This window comes from Pan paniscus, chromosome 14, assembly GCF_029289425.2.
Source record: "Pan paniscus chromosome 14, NHGRI_mPanPan1-v2.0_pri, whole genome shotgun sequence".
In the NCBI taxonomy this organism is placed as follows: Eukaryota; Metazoa; Chordata; class Mammalia; order Primates; family Hominidae; genus Pan; species Pan paniscus.
In genome coordinates, this window is record NC_073263.2 from 98,992,148 (window position 1) to 99,004,634 (window position 12,487).

Consider the following 12,487-nt stretch of genomic DNA (forward strand, 5'->3'; position numbering starts at 1 on the left):
CCCTCTTTTCATTCCTTCTTTTGCCTCATGTGCCACGAGGACCTTTCCGTAGCCCCGTGTCAGTGGATTTTCTCCACATCCTAAACATAGACAATTGCTAATTAAGTCATTCATATTATTTCCTTTTGAGAATGACTTTGTCCTGTTGATTGTTTTTCTAGCAATAAACATCTTTCTGGAAGAGGAATTAGCTCACTTGAGCAGCTGGTTTCAACAACTCCCTGCATTTTCCTTCAGCACCCAGGGACATGTGATTTGTAACTAAAACAAAATAAAAATGCACAAACTCTTCTCATTCACTCATACCAATAGTATTCGCTGTGTAATTTTTTCAAATGACCGACTTCTTTCCAAATATACACAACAAAACTGGTCAGCATTAAAACTGCGAGGACAGTGGTTGTCACTGTTTGCCATTAGATCTGTCAACTCCTTTGTGGAGCCTCTCAAAGCTGCCCATGGCCATAGCCTTGGGCCTGGGGTTGGAGTGGAGAAGAGCTGGCAGAAATGGCGGCGGACTGGAACCCGGCTGGAGAACCAGGGCAGGTACTTCTTGGGAAGGATCAAGGGAGAGTCCTTAAAGGGTAACCTGACAGCGTCCTCAGGGAGGAAATGTGATCCTAAGTGGAAAACCATAAATAATGACTCCTCTGCTCACGACTCAAAGGAATTCCAAATAGCAGCAACAGAATACATCTTTCCTTTTCATCTTATCTGAAGAGTTGCTAATGTTTCTTTAAGATGACTGTGTCCTCTTTTTCTTCTTACAATGACTTGTCATGTCAGTCCTGAACAAATATTGTCTGATATATTAGCATATCAGTGGCTTAGAAAAATATAAAGGTAAAATGTACTAGAGCTGAACAATATAGATCCCCTAGTCACTCACTTTTAATTACATTTGGATGGATTATTCGTTGCCATGGAAACTCTCTACCCTTACCAAAATTTTTAGGCAAGGATCTCCTCCAAGTTTCACAGTTCTGTGTCTTAAAGACATTTCTTGTTCTATTTATGAGTTTAGAAGCTATGCGGCAATTTCCCATTGGGATAGCATGCAACTGTAGCTGCTGTCAGTTGCTCAAGACAGTTAATATAAAAGATATTGCACCAGAGATTGTGAGTGAAGTAGTGGGTGTACCAACACATTCCATGATTCCAGCACTGGTTTTGACCGCCAGCTTATAATTTTTTCACCCAAGGTCCAGCTCTACCAAGTACAATATGCTTTTAAGGCTATTAACCAGGGTGGCCTTACATCAGTAGCTGTCAGAAAGAAAGACTGTGCAGTAATTGTCACACAGAAGATAGTACCTGACAAATTATTGGATTCCAGGACTCACTTATTCAAGATGACCAAAAACACTGGCCGTGTGATCACAGGAGTGACAGCTGACAGCAGATCCCGGGAACAGAGGGCGCAATATAAGGCAGCTAATTGCAAACACAAGTATGGCTATTAGATTCCTGTGGACATGCTGTGTAAAAGGAATTGCTGATATTACTCGGGTCTATACACAGAATGCTGAAATGAGGCCTCTTGGTTGTTGTATGATTTTAATTAGTATATTTGAAGAACTAGGCCCTCGGGTGTACAAGTGTGATGCTGCGGGTTACTACTGTGGGTTTAAAGCCACTGCAGCAGGAGTTAAACAAGCCGAGTCAACCAGCTTCCTTGAAGTGAAGAAGAAATTTGCCTGGACATTTGAACACAGTGGCAACCGCAATTACATGCCTTTCTACTGTGCTATCAATGATCTAAAATCTTCAGAGACAGAAATTCGAGTAGTTACAGTTGAAATTCCTGAATTCAGGATTCTTACATGAGCAGAGACTGACTGCACCTTGTTGTTCCAGCAGAGACTAAACATTGTCCTTAGTTTACCAAATCCGTGATGTCACTTCCTCTGTGTTTGGTAACAACAAACCAACTTTATGGAGGTCTCTGGATTGAAAAAGGAGGCTCTCCCGCTCCTCCTACCACTGAAGAGGTTAGTACTCTGTATTAGTAAAAACAATGCTTTTTGGGAAAAATGTAAAAACTAAAAAATGATCGTTTGCTTTCTATAGTTACAGATTCTTTCTATATGAAACTACTTCCTTTATTGTCTTTGGTTCAGTTGATTCATTAAATGGCTCTTTCCAATATGGTAGCCATTGGCCACATCCATGTATGGCTATTTAAATGTATATTATTAAACTTAAATAAAATTAAAATACAGTTATTCAGTAGCTCTAGCCACATTTCAAGTCACATTAGCCACATTCTAAGAGTTCAATAGCCATAGGTAGGTAGTGGCTACACATTAGTGTGATATACAGCATTTCCATCATTGCAGAACATTCTATTAAACAGTATTACAAATAAAAGTTTGCTTGTATCAGAACTACTCAATTTTATTTGTTCAAAAACAATAAGGGACTAGAAACATATATGCAGAGCTAGCTTTATGTGTAAACAACCCTACACTTAGAAGAAATCAAAGCTCGGTTCAGTGCTCTGTTGTAGTCCTGAAATTTTTAATAATTTTGAACAAGGCTCTGAGTTCATGCACAAGGCTCTTCAAATTAAGCAGCCAGTCTTGCACTATATAAGATGAAGCTTGGCTGTTGAATTCTTAGTTTTCACTTCCCCTGCAATTGGTTCTTTTCCAGCTGCCTTTTTTTTTAGAGCAAGGAAGAACAGTTGACACATGAGATAAAATTCAGGTGCCTGGAATCCTTTAGACCACCTCAACAGTCTTATCAGGGATCCAGCTTTAAATAACACCTCTTAGGAATGACAAAAGCCTAAAACAATGTTTTGGCAATTCCAATACTAAGAAAAAGTTTAGCTTCTCTTAGTAACAGGTGTTTTCTACCATGAAATCTGAGTTGCCCACAATGGAATCCCTTTCTCTTATACAGCCTTGCCAGAGCTCTTTTTTTTTTTTTTTCAGACAGAGTCTCGCTCTGTCGCCAGACTGGAGTGCAGTGGCACAATCTCGACTCACTGCAATCTCCGCCTCCCGGGTTCAAGCAATTCCCCTGCCTCAGCCTCCGAGTAGCTGGGACTACAGGCGCGCACCACCACACCTGGCTAATTTTTTGTATTTTAGTAGAGATGGGGTTTCACCACATTGGCCAGGATGGACTCGATCTCCTGACCTTGTAATCCGACTGCCTCGGCCTCCCAAAGTGCTGGGAGTACAGGCATGAGCCACCGTGCCTGGCCTGCCAGAGCTCATTTTTAAGATTTAGCCTGACTTGTTTTATTCTTCATCCACTCATTCCTTTATTTTTATAATCCTTCATTCAACAAATACGAAGCATCTATTATGTATGAGACACTGTTACAGGTCTGAATAAAAAATTATGTGGCACATCCTACTGTTGCTATCTGGTAAATTATGTGCTGCAATTAACCCAACATTAATAACAGAAACAGGAGGACAGTAAAATCAAAGGCAGCCTGAGTATCATCAAGGATTTATTAGCTACTCTCCATGTTTCCATGGTCACATTAAAACAACAAAACAGAAAGAATGAACAATTCCTACTGATTCATGTACTATGTTATAAAGATGAAAATTTCCCAACCAAATTTTGGTTAGTTTTTTTTTTAAATATACCAACCAGATGAAGAAAAAATAGCACAGATAATAATAATATTAGTGATAATTTTGCAATTAATACTAAAGTCACTTTCACTTGTATTAGGAACTCATTGCATGATGTACCTTTCTGAAAAATTTGATTCCCAATTATGTTTGAATTAAACTAACATTTGCATTGGTGCTGCCTTCCTGGGCTCATATGGTTCAGGTATGTATTGAATGTCAAAGGAAAGACAGCATGTGACTACACAGGCCAATGAAAATTTGCAAAGCCAGAGACACTCATGCTGAGAATTGCAATGTCATATAAAAACACTTCTTCTCGCCTTTCAGTATCTTGGGAGGCTTTTAGAAATGCATACTACATAAACTGAATAGGAAATAAGGGCAAAGAGAATATAGTAGAAAAATAAGGGGAAAAAAACCCCGTCACAGGTAAAGTTATTATTCACAGTGCATGACAAATGGTCCTGTATTTTAAAAAAAAAAAAAATAGGAATGGAATATTGCTTGTTGCCCAGGCTGGCCTGTACTTTTGAAAGCTGAGTTCTTCATACTTAATTCTGAGTTCCCTGGTAGTCAAAACCAAGAGGAAAACAAAATTACACTATTTATAGTGCTTTTTTTTTTTTTTTTTTTTACAGTGTTTCATTTTTCCTTTTTTTTTTTGAGACAGAGTCTTACTCTGTTGCCCAGCCTGGAGTGCAGTGGTGCAATCTTGGCTCACTGCAACCTCTGCCTTCCTTGTTCAAGTGATTCTCCTTACTCAGCCTCCCGAGTAACTGGGATCACAGGCACCCACCACAACGCCTGGCTAATTTTTGTATTTTTAGTAGAGACAGAGTTCATGATGTTGGCCAGGCTGGTCTTGAACTCCTAACCTCAAGTCATCCATCCACCTCGGCCTCCCAAAGTGCTGGGATTACAGGCGTGAGCCACTGCACCTGGCCTAAGTGTTCTTGAGATAAAAACAACCAACTCTAGAGATCGACACCAATGTTTCCGTGGATCCCCAAAAGAGCACACTGTATGATTGTAGTAAATGACGCCATCAGCCACAAACTGGGGACTATTTAAGTCTTGTGACCTCTATCATTTGTTTATTCGTTAACATTTATTCTTGTCAATGCTTAATGTTTACAGAATAATTTTGTGGCTTTTCCATAAAGGGATAGATTTTAAAATATTTATTTATAGCATTCCAGGAAGAACACAGGAATAAAAGAAGAAACAAAAGGAGAGGTGGGCAGGAAGACTGATTAGGGAGCAGAGAGCAGTCCTGAGAAATTAGCCCTGTTGGATTTAGATTCCTAAGCAATGACCTAAGAATGTCCCGTGGGAAGATGCGAGGCATTTAAGAGAGGCAGAGATGGAGTCCAGAGAGTCTCTGGGCACGACATCCAGATAGTATTTGAGGGCTATTTAAACATATATATATTTAAATACACTTTACTTTTTAGAACAGTTTTAGGTTCACAGAAAAACTGAGTAGAAGTACAGAGAGTTCTCATACACTCCCTTCCCCCACACCCACAGCCTAACCCACTATCAACATCCTGCACCAGAGTGGTGCATGTGTTACAGTCACTAAACCTGCACTGGCACATCATGTTCGCCCGAAGTCCATAGTTTAGATTAGTGTTCACTCTTGGTGGTGTACATTCTATGGATTTTGACAATGCATAATGACATATCTTCACCATTATAGGCCCATATATTTTTATCCTCAAGAAATTCCAGTTCCTTGTAGTCCTGAGGCTAGACATAAGCATGAGGTTAAGAAAAAGTTTAGGTTCTGTTAGTAACAGGTGTTCTTTACCATGAATTTTGAGTTGCAGGAACAAGAGTGCAGGATATGAGAACAGCAGAACCATGTGGTGGAAATGTTCCTGTTCCGTGGTAGAAATCAACAGGTCTAGGCCAAGAGAGTGGAGTGAGTGGTAGACTTTCAGCTCAGGAGTTTGTTTTTTTATGAACTCCAAGCTTTACTTTCTCTAGTCCTGGTCTGGAAAACTATAAATTCTGGAGGGCGGTGGAAATAGCATGTGTAATGGGGAATAATGGAGTGTGGGATAAATCTAATTAGGAAAAGCCAATTATAATCTTACCTCAGAAGACTGAGATGCTTAGGGAAATGGATTAAATTTTAAAGTTAATTAGGCAATAATATATTACACCATTTGTTGAAAATCTTTCTAAAATTTATATGTTCATTTCAGAGTTACAATAGCAGCAAGTTTTGGGGTCATATACCAGTTCCTAATTCCCCATTAAATTGGGTGACAATACTGAAAACTAAAGACTGAAAAAGCACCAAAGTCAAGGTGGAATTTCCACTGACTGCATTATCCCTGGGTCCACAGTAAATAAACACACACACACACACACACACACACACACACACACACACACACACGAAGGTAAAATTCTAGAGATAATCCTAGTATGGCAAAGGACAAAAAAGAATTTCCCATATGATTGCCATGATCAATATTTAACATATTCTATATCAGAGACTTGAGTACCCTCAAATTTTGGTATCTGAGAGGGGTACTGGAACCAATTCCCCATAGATACCAAGGCCTGATTTCAAATCAAGGCTAACCATAGTCAGCTACAAGATAATTTTTAAAAATCCCACTCATTAATGTTAGAAAAAAAGAAACAGAAAACACCTCACTAAGAAAGGTGAACAAGCTATGGTGAAGAAACCACAAAACTAAATAAGGTTTCTAAGAGCATCTTGACATCATGTTGCTGGAAGACCTGATGCTGTTAAGATGTTACTTTTCAAGGATTTAATGTATGCCCTTAATGCAACATCAATTAAAATGCCAATTTTGAAGAAATTGATAAAATGATTATTGTATATAATTCATTCAGAAAATGAGTTGAAAGAAAGAGATTGGAACATTTCAATAATGTATAAAAATGTGAGGGAATCTTGGGTGTCTGATCCTAATGTGTTTGATAAATCTACATTAGTTAAAATGAAAAATCAATACAATTTTACATATGTTTTGGAGTCAGACCTGGTTGGTTCTGTGCCAACTCCTAGCTAGGTTATCTTGGGCAAGTGGTTGAACCTTTCTAAGAAAATGAGTATATTACATGTATTATAAGATTGTGATTCGAACCAAAAGAGATAATCACTTAGCACAATTCCCACTACAATTCTACTGTTGTTTTATGTGATAACAAAATATTTAGGAAAATGTGTCCTATGAACCAAAAGGTCACTTTTTAAACCTGATAAAGCAAATAATTTACAATGACATAATATTATGAATCTATTCATGCTGCAATAATACCTGTTGCTGGGAGTGGTATGGTAAGGTAGACCCAAGAGTGTTGCAAAAGTCCTGGAGAGTAGCTTAGTAATACTTACCAAGAGCTTCAAACATGTTTCTACCCTTTAATGAAGTAATTTAATTTTAAAAATCTAACCTAAGAACAAGTGATATAAGGACCTATATATTAGTTGCTGTATTATATATAAGTATTTAAATATTCACCAGTGAAACTATTAAGTAAAACATGATATAGCCACAGGAGAATATTTTAGGCTATGTATATTTATGCAAATAAAGAATTATAAATGACATCGTAAAATGTTAGAGCAGAATAAAGAATGGATATACTGTATAATGCCAAATTTGCAAGTTAAAGCCATATAGATATCTATGTATAGCAAAAATAAAATATAACATATGTTATCTCTGAATTATTAAATTTCTTTATGCTTTTCTATATTTTCCAAATGCCACAATAAGCAATTACTTATAGTAGAAAATATGTTACTTAAAATAATGTCAGAATAGACAAGCTACTGTAGACCAAGAAAAAAGAAAAAAAGTATAAGATCTAAGTATTCTTTAAATGAAATAAAATGTGTCTACTTCCTGCCTTACTATTAGCTTGGTTCAATTAGCTTAATGGATATTTTTGGCATTGATTTGGGTTATTTTAAAAGGCTTGGGATTATCTCTGAAAATACTAATCTTTCTATAGCATTTACAAAATTAGACTATTAGGCCTAATGTGTGTTTAGGAGAATGACAGAATAGTCACTGGAATTATATATATAAATACTTATATCTTAATTGCTATTAACAGCATTACTGTTATAATTTTTCTTTTTCTCTTAAAAAAGAAAGTTAATGAAAAGAAATTGAGGGTCACAGGTATTTGGATTCTTGTTAATGGAGATTCTCCTCTTTAATGAAAATTACAGAGTACCTATATGTAATAATTCCCTTTCTCATTAAAGAAATGAGCATAGCCCTTGGGATGTGTGAAAATTTGGCGGGAATTCCAATTTACTCACTAACTGCATGACTTTGACCAAAAACTTCACCTCTACCAACCTTGGTTACCTCAACTAAAACATGGGGACAATCCTGAGTTGTTCTGAAGTTATTCCTGACGCACCTGTGGCTAGGATTGGAAAACCCAGGCTTTTCCCCAGGCAACTAAATTTAGGGGACATTTTAAATAGAAAACAATGTGTAATTTTAAAACGTGTTGGATTTAGAAGACGAGAGCAAATCAACATATTCTTTCAGCAGTACAGAAAAACACTGATTTTAGAACAGGGTTAGCAAAAACAAATTGTTATAATTGGAATAACAGACCAGAGGGTGTGTTTGGAGCTGTATTTACTATTTGGCCTCCTTGCGTTTGTAGTAGAAATGCTTAATACATTCCCCAGCCCTCACCCCCGTCTTGGTCCGCCCCTTTCTTCCTTCCAGGATCTTATAAATTGAGTTATCTGGTTTATTAAGTACTCTGATTCAAGAGGCCAATGTTGACGTATAATCTGGTAAAGAGAAGACAAGGACATTCTACGTGGTTGGTGGGAAGCAGACAGCAGGAGGGAAGGTGGGTAACAAAACGTGCGCAGTATCCAGCGACCACCTGAAGAGCAGAAGGTTTCTTTCTCCCAATAACTAGCTAATTCTTGGTGGGAATGGTCCACCCTTCAACTTCCCTAATTTTAGAAACATTTTTCTTCTTTTTGTTTACTAGATATGTGTTATAAAATGAATTATGTCCTCCCACCTCAATTCATAGGTTGAAGCTCTAACCCACAATGTGATTACATTTGGAAATAGGGCCAGTAGAAAGGTAAATAGGCACAAATGAGTCATGAGGATGGAGCTCTAATCCAATAGGACTGGTGTCCTTATAAGAGGAGGAGGAGATGCCAGACCTCTTTCTCTCTCCGCTCACACAGCGAAAAAGGCCATATGAAGACACAGTGAGAAAGCAGCTATCTGCAAGGCCTCAGCAGAAATCAACTCTGCCAGCACCTTGATCTTGAACTTCCAGCCTTCAGAACTGTGAGAAAATAAATTGATGTTGTTTAAGCTATCCAGCCTGTAGTATTTTGTTATAGAAGCCCAAGCTGACTAATAGAATGTGTTGCTCCATTACAAAAAAAAAAAAAAAAAATTCTGATTCACTGGTATTACCATAAATGCTGAAACAGCCTACACACTCCCAAATAACTAAAACCTAATAAAATGAACTTCATCTGAAACTACTCTGAATACATTCACAGACTGTGAACCACAGATTGTATCTGAATCTCTGTAGATTAAAACATTAACTCAAGATTTTGCAGGATTGTCAATTTAAGCATTATTTGTATAACGTGATACATACAATCCTTGTGTTTTAATTTTAACTTTATGGCTTTCTTTGTACTTTTAAAATAGGAGTTTGTGACAACAATGTGATAATCACAGCTATTGGAAAAAAGAAAGGTGAATTACAATACATTGGGAATCTCCTGTATTGGATCAGAAACAAACGGAGTCAGATGTTGCAGAGCCCAGTGATTGTGTGGATATACACAGATGACTTAAAGATTTAAAACAACTTGGCTTTAAACAGTTGCCTTGAAAAGTGAATACAAATCAGGGACTGTGGCATTTTTATTTGTGGGTATTTGTGTTTGTAAATGTACACATCAACTGTTTGAAAATCAGAAATCTCTAGGGCCTGGGCAAATAAGTAGAACATAACAGAACATACTTTATATCTACACCCATTTTCTTTACAGTATTTAAAAAGATGAAAAGTAGCTTAAGTGGGGACCTAAGAGGGGGAAAAAAAAGAAATACTATAAAGAAAATATTCAGAAGTCTGTAAGGTGATTACTGTAAGAAGGAGAATCAATATGAAAAGCACAGTACTGTTTGGCTCTCGTCTTTCTGACTTTTTTAGCCCTGGGCAGAGGGACAGTCTTGATAGAAGAGAAGCTAAAACATTGACTGCTGGCATGCATATGTACATTTTGGTCCAAGGCTGTGTGAGTTAATCACCAAAGGGGAAAATGATAGCATTGGGTTTTGGCAGTAAGAGTTATAGAGTTAGCTAAATGATAGGCCTGGACAATAAAAATATTGGCTCCGTGGAAGAAGGTGGAAACCAACACTAAGGAATCTAAGGATTAAAGGAGGTTAAAGAGACCATCTTGTGTATCCTTGTTAGTAAATGGATGCCAATTAATCGACTCTGTGGCCTGTGGCCTCTGTGGCCTGTCCTGGTCTCAGGACTTCTCAGAAGCCATTCCCAATCCCTCTTAGAATCCAGCTACAAGGATTAAAAGAATAACTTCCAGCCCGGATTTTGCAACATGTTGGACAAGTATCTCAAGAGATATCTACCAAAGATAAAGCCATTTGAATTCACTTTCATTTAAATATGAATTGTATGTATCAATTTGAAGAGTGGAAGAAGGTATCAGCAAAGCAAATACTTTAAAAAGCAAACACCCAATTTTGCCTTTTTGCTGACCACAGAGCATTTCCACATTTAAAAACTAATGTGAAATCTTCATAAATTCTACTCTTATTTATCCTTAAGTACTATACTTAGCATCATAGAACTTGAAGGTAACCTGGGGATCAGCTTATTCAAGCCCTCAGTTTTATCCCCAAAGCCCAGAAGTTTACAACCGCCCAGGACTCACAGGTGTTCCACAGAGCCACAAATGCTTCAGTCCCAAACTGAGCTCATTGTGATGCACCAAATTTGTTCCTTTTCTTACAACGTTTATGTCAGATAATAGTGGAAGTATATTCCAATTACCTAAAAATTTAGGAAAGTTTTAAACTCTTTTCTTAATCCCAAATTATATCATTTCTATTTATTCATTTGTTCATCTATTTATCCATCCATTTATCCATCAAGCATTGACTTGTCATTGACTCCATAAAGACACTCTGCTAGACTCTTCATACTTAGTAATTAAGTAGAATACAGTTTCTGCTGTCCAGAGTTTCAGTGTCTGGATAGAGAAAGTGTATGCAAATAAACAGTGAGTGAAGTGCTCTAAAGGAATGCTGCGGTATAACAGAGAATAAAGATCTGAATTCAGCTTGGGGTAGAGTCAAGAATACTTTAAAAAAGTGCCTTTTCCATTAAGCTTTGAAAGTTCCATAGGATGTCTCCAGGTAGATCGGAGGAGGAGGAAAGGCAGACATCATTCCACCTGGGTTATGCCAGCAACCTCCTATCACACCTTCAGTCTTGTTCCCCTTAAACCTATTCTCCCTACTATAGCCAGATTGCCTGGGCAGACTTTCTAACTCTCCTTCCCTTTTCCTCTCCCTTCCTTAATTCTTTCTGCTCTTGTCACTTTGTTTTTTGTTAATCAAAACATAACCATAGTTAATACTTTTGTTAGAGTGAAAATAGAAGAATGAAATGTTTGACTCTTAAAAAATGCATGTAGACAGAATAAGAAAGCAGGTTGTTCATTCAAAAATGCAAATTAAGTAATGCTTACAACTCTTCCATGGTTCTCTTATCTTACATAGAATAAATTCTATTTTTTTCTTTGAGATAGGGTCTTACTCTGTTGCCAGGCTGGAGTGCAGTGGCACATTCACAGCTTACTGCAGCCTTGACCTCCTGGGCTGAAGTGATCCCCTCATTCCCACCTCAACCTCTCTAGTAGATGGGACTACAAGTGTATGCCACCACACCCAGCTAAAATTTTTAAACATTTTTTGTAGAGATAGGGACTCACTATGTTGCCCAGGCTGATCTTGAACTTCTGAGCTCAAGCAATCTTCCTGCCTTGGCTTGCCATAGTGCTGGTATTACAGACGTGAGCCACTGCACCTGGCCTAAAAGTCAAATTCTTAACACAGATGGTAAGTACCTATTGACTGCTCAAATTCCTTTGGGGAAACTGCATACCCTCAACTAATGAGGAGTTGGCCAGGCATAGGCAACACATACAGGGCCACCACTTCCCAGTGCAACTCCTATTTTTGAACCAGAATAAGACACCATCCCTACACAGATAAATTGTAAAAGTCATGAGTTGGCCAGGCATAGGCAACACATACAGGGCCACCACTACCCAATGCAACTCCTGTTTTTAAACCAGAATAAGATGCCATCCCTACACAGATAAATTATAAAAGTCACCCCGTCCATGGGGAAACAGCCCTATGCATACACAGGCAGGCAAGGAGACACCATCTTGTGCAAATGAAAAGCTGCCTTTCCCTCCAAGAAAATGCAGCTCCATGCCAGGATACATAGCCTGGTGAGCAAATGGGCCTGGCTTTTGGCCCCCATTCACTCCCCGTGACCAGATGCCTTTGTGCAGTGCACAAACCGTGGACAAATGATCTGGACTGCAAGCAGAGACTGATTCGTTCTAGGTACAGTGATCAACTCAGGAGTAGGTAGGCGACCAAGCAGCGTCAGAGTTTTTCAAGACTGATAAATAGATGTGAGGACAAAGAAGACCTTCCCCCCTGGGGTTATTAACCTGGGAAATTGTATATTTTAGCCTGTTGTAGCCATTTTTTCACCATGTGGGAAGAGGCTATAATGTAAATAAAGGAAATGCATAGAAAGACATA

The 12,487-nt window shown here is 38.1% G+C and overlaps 1 pseudogene; it reads left to right on the top strand.

Moving 5' to 3' along the window:
• The first annotated feature begins 277 nt into the window (after window positions 1-277).
• Window positions 278-1,827, top strand: LOC100975650 (proteasome subunit alpha type-6-like; annotated as a pseudogene).
• The last annotated feature ends 10,660 nt before the right edge of the window (window positions 1,828-12,487 follow it).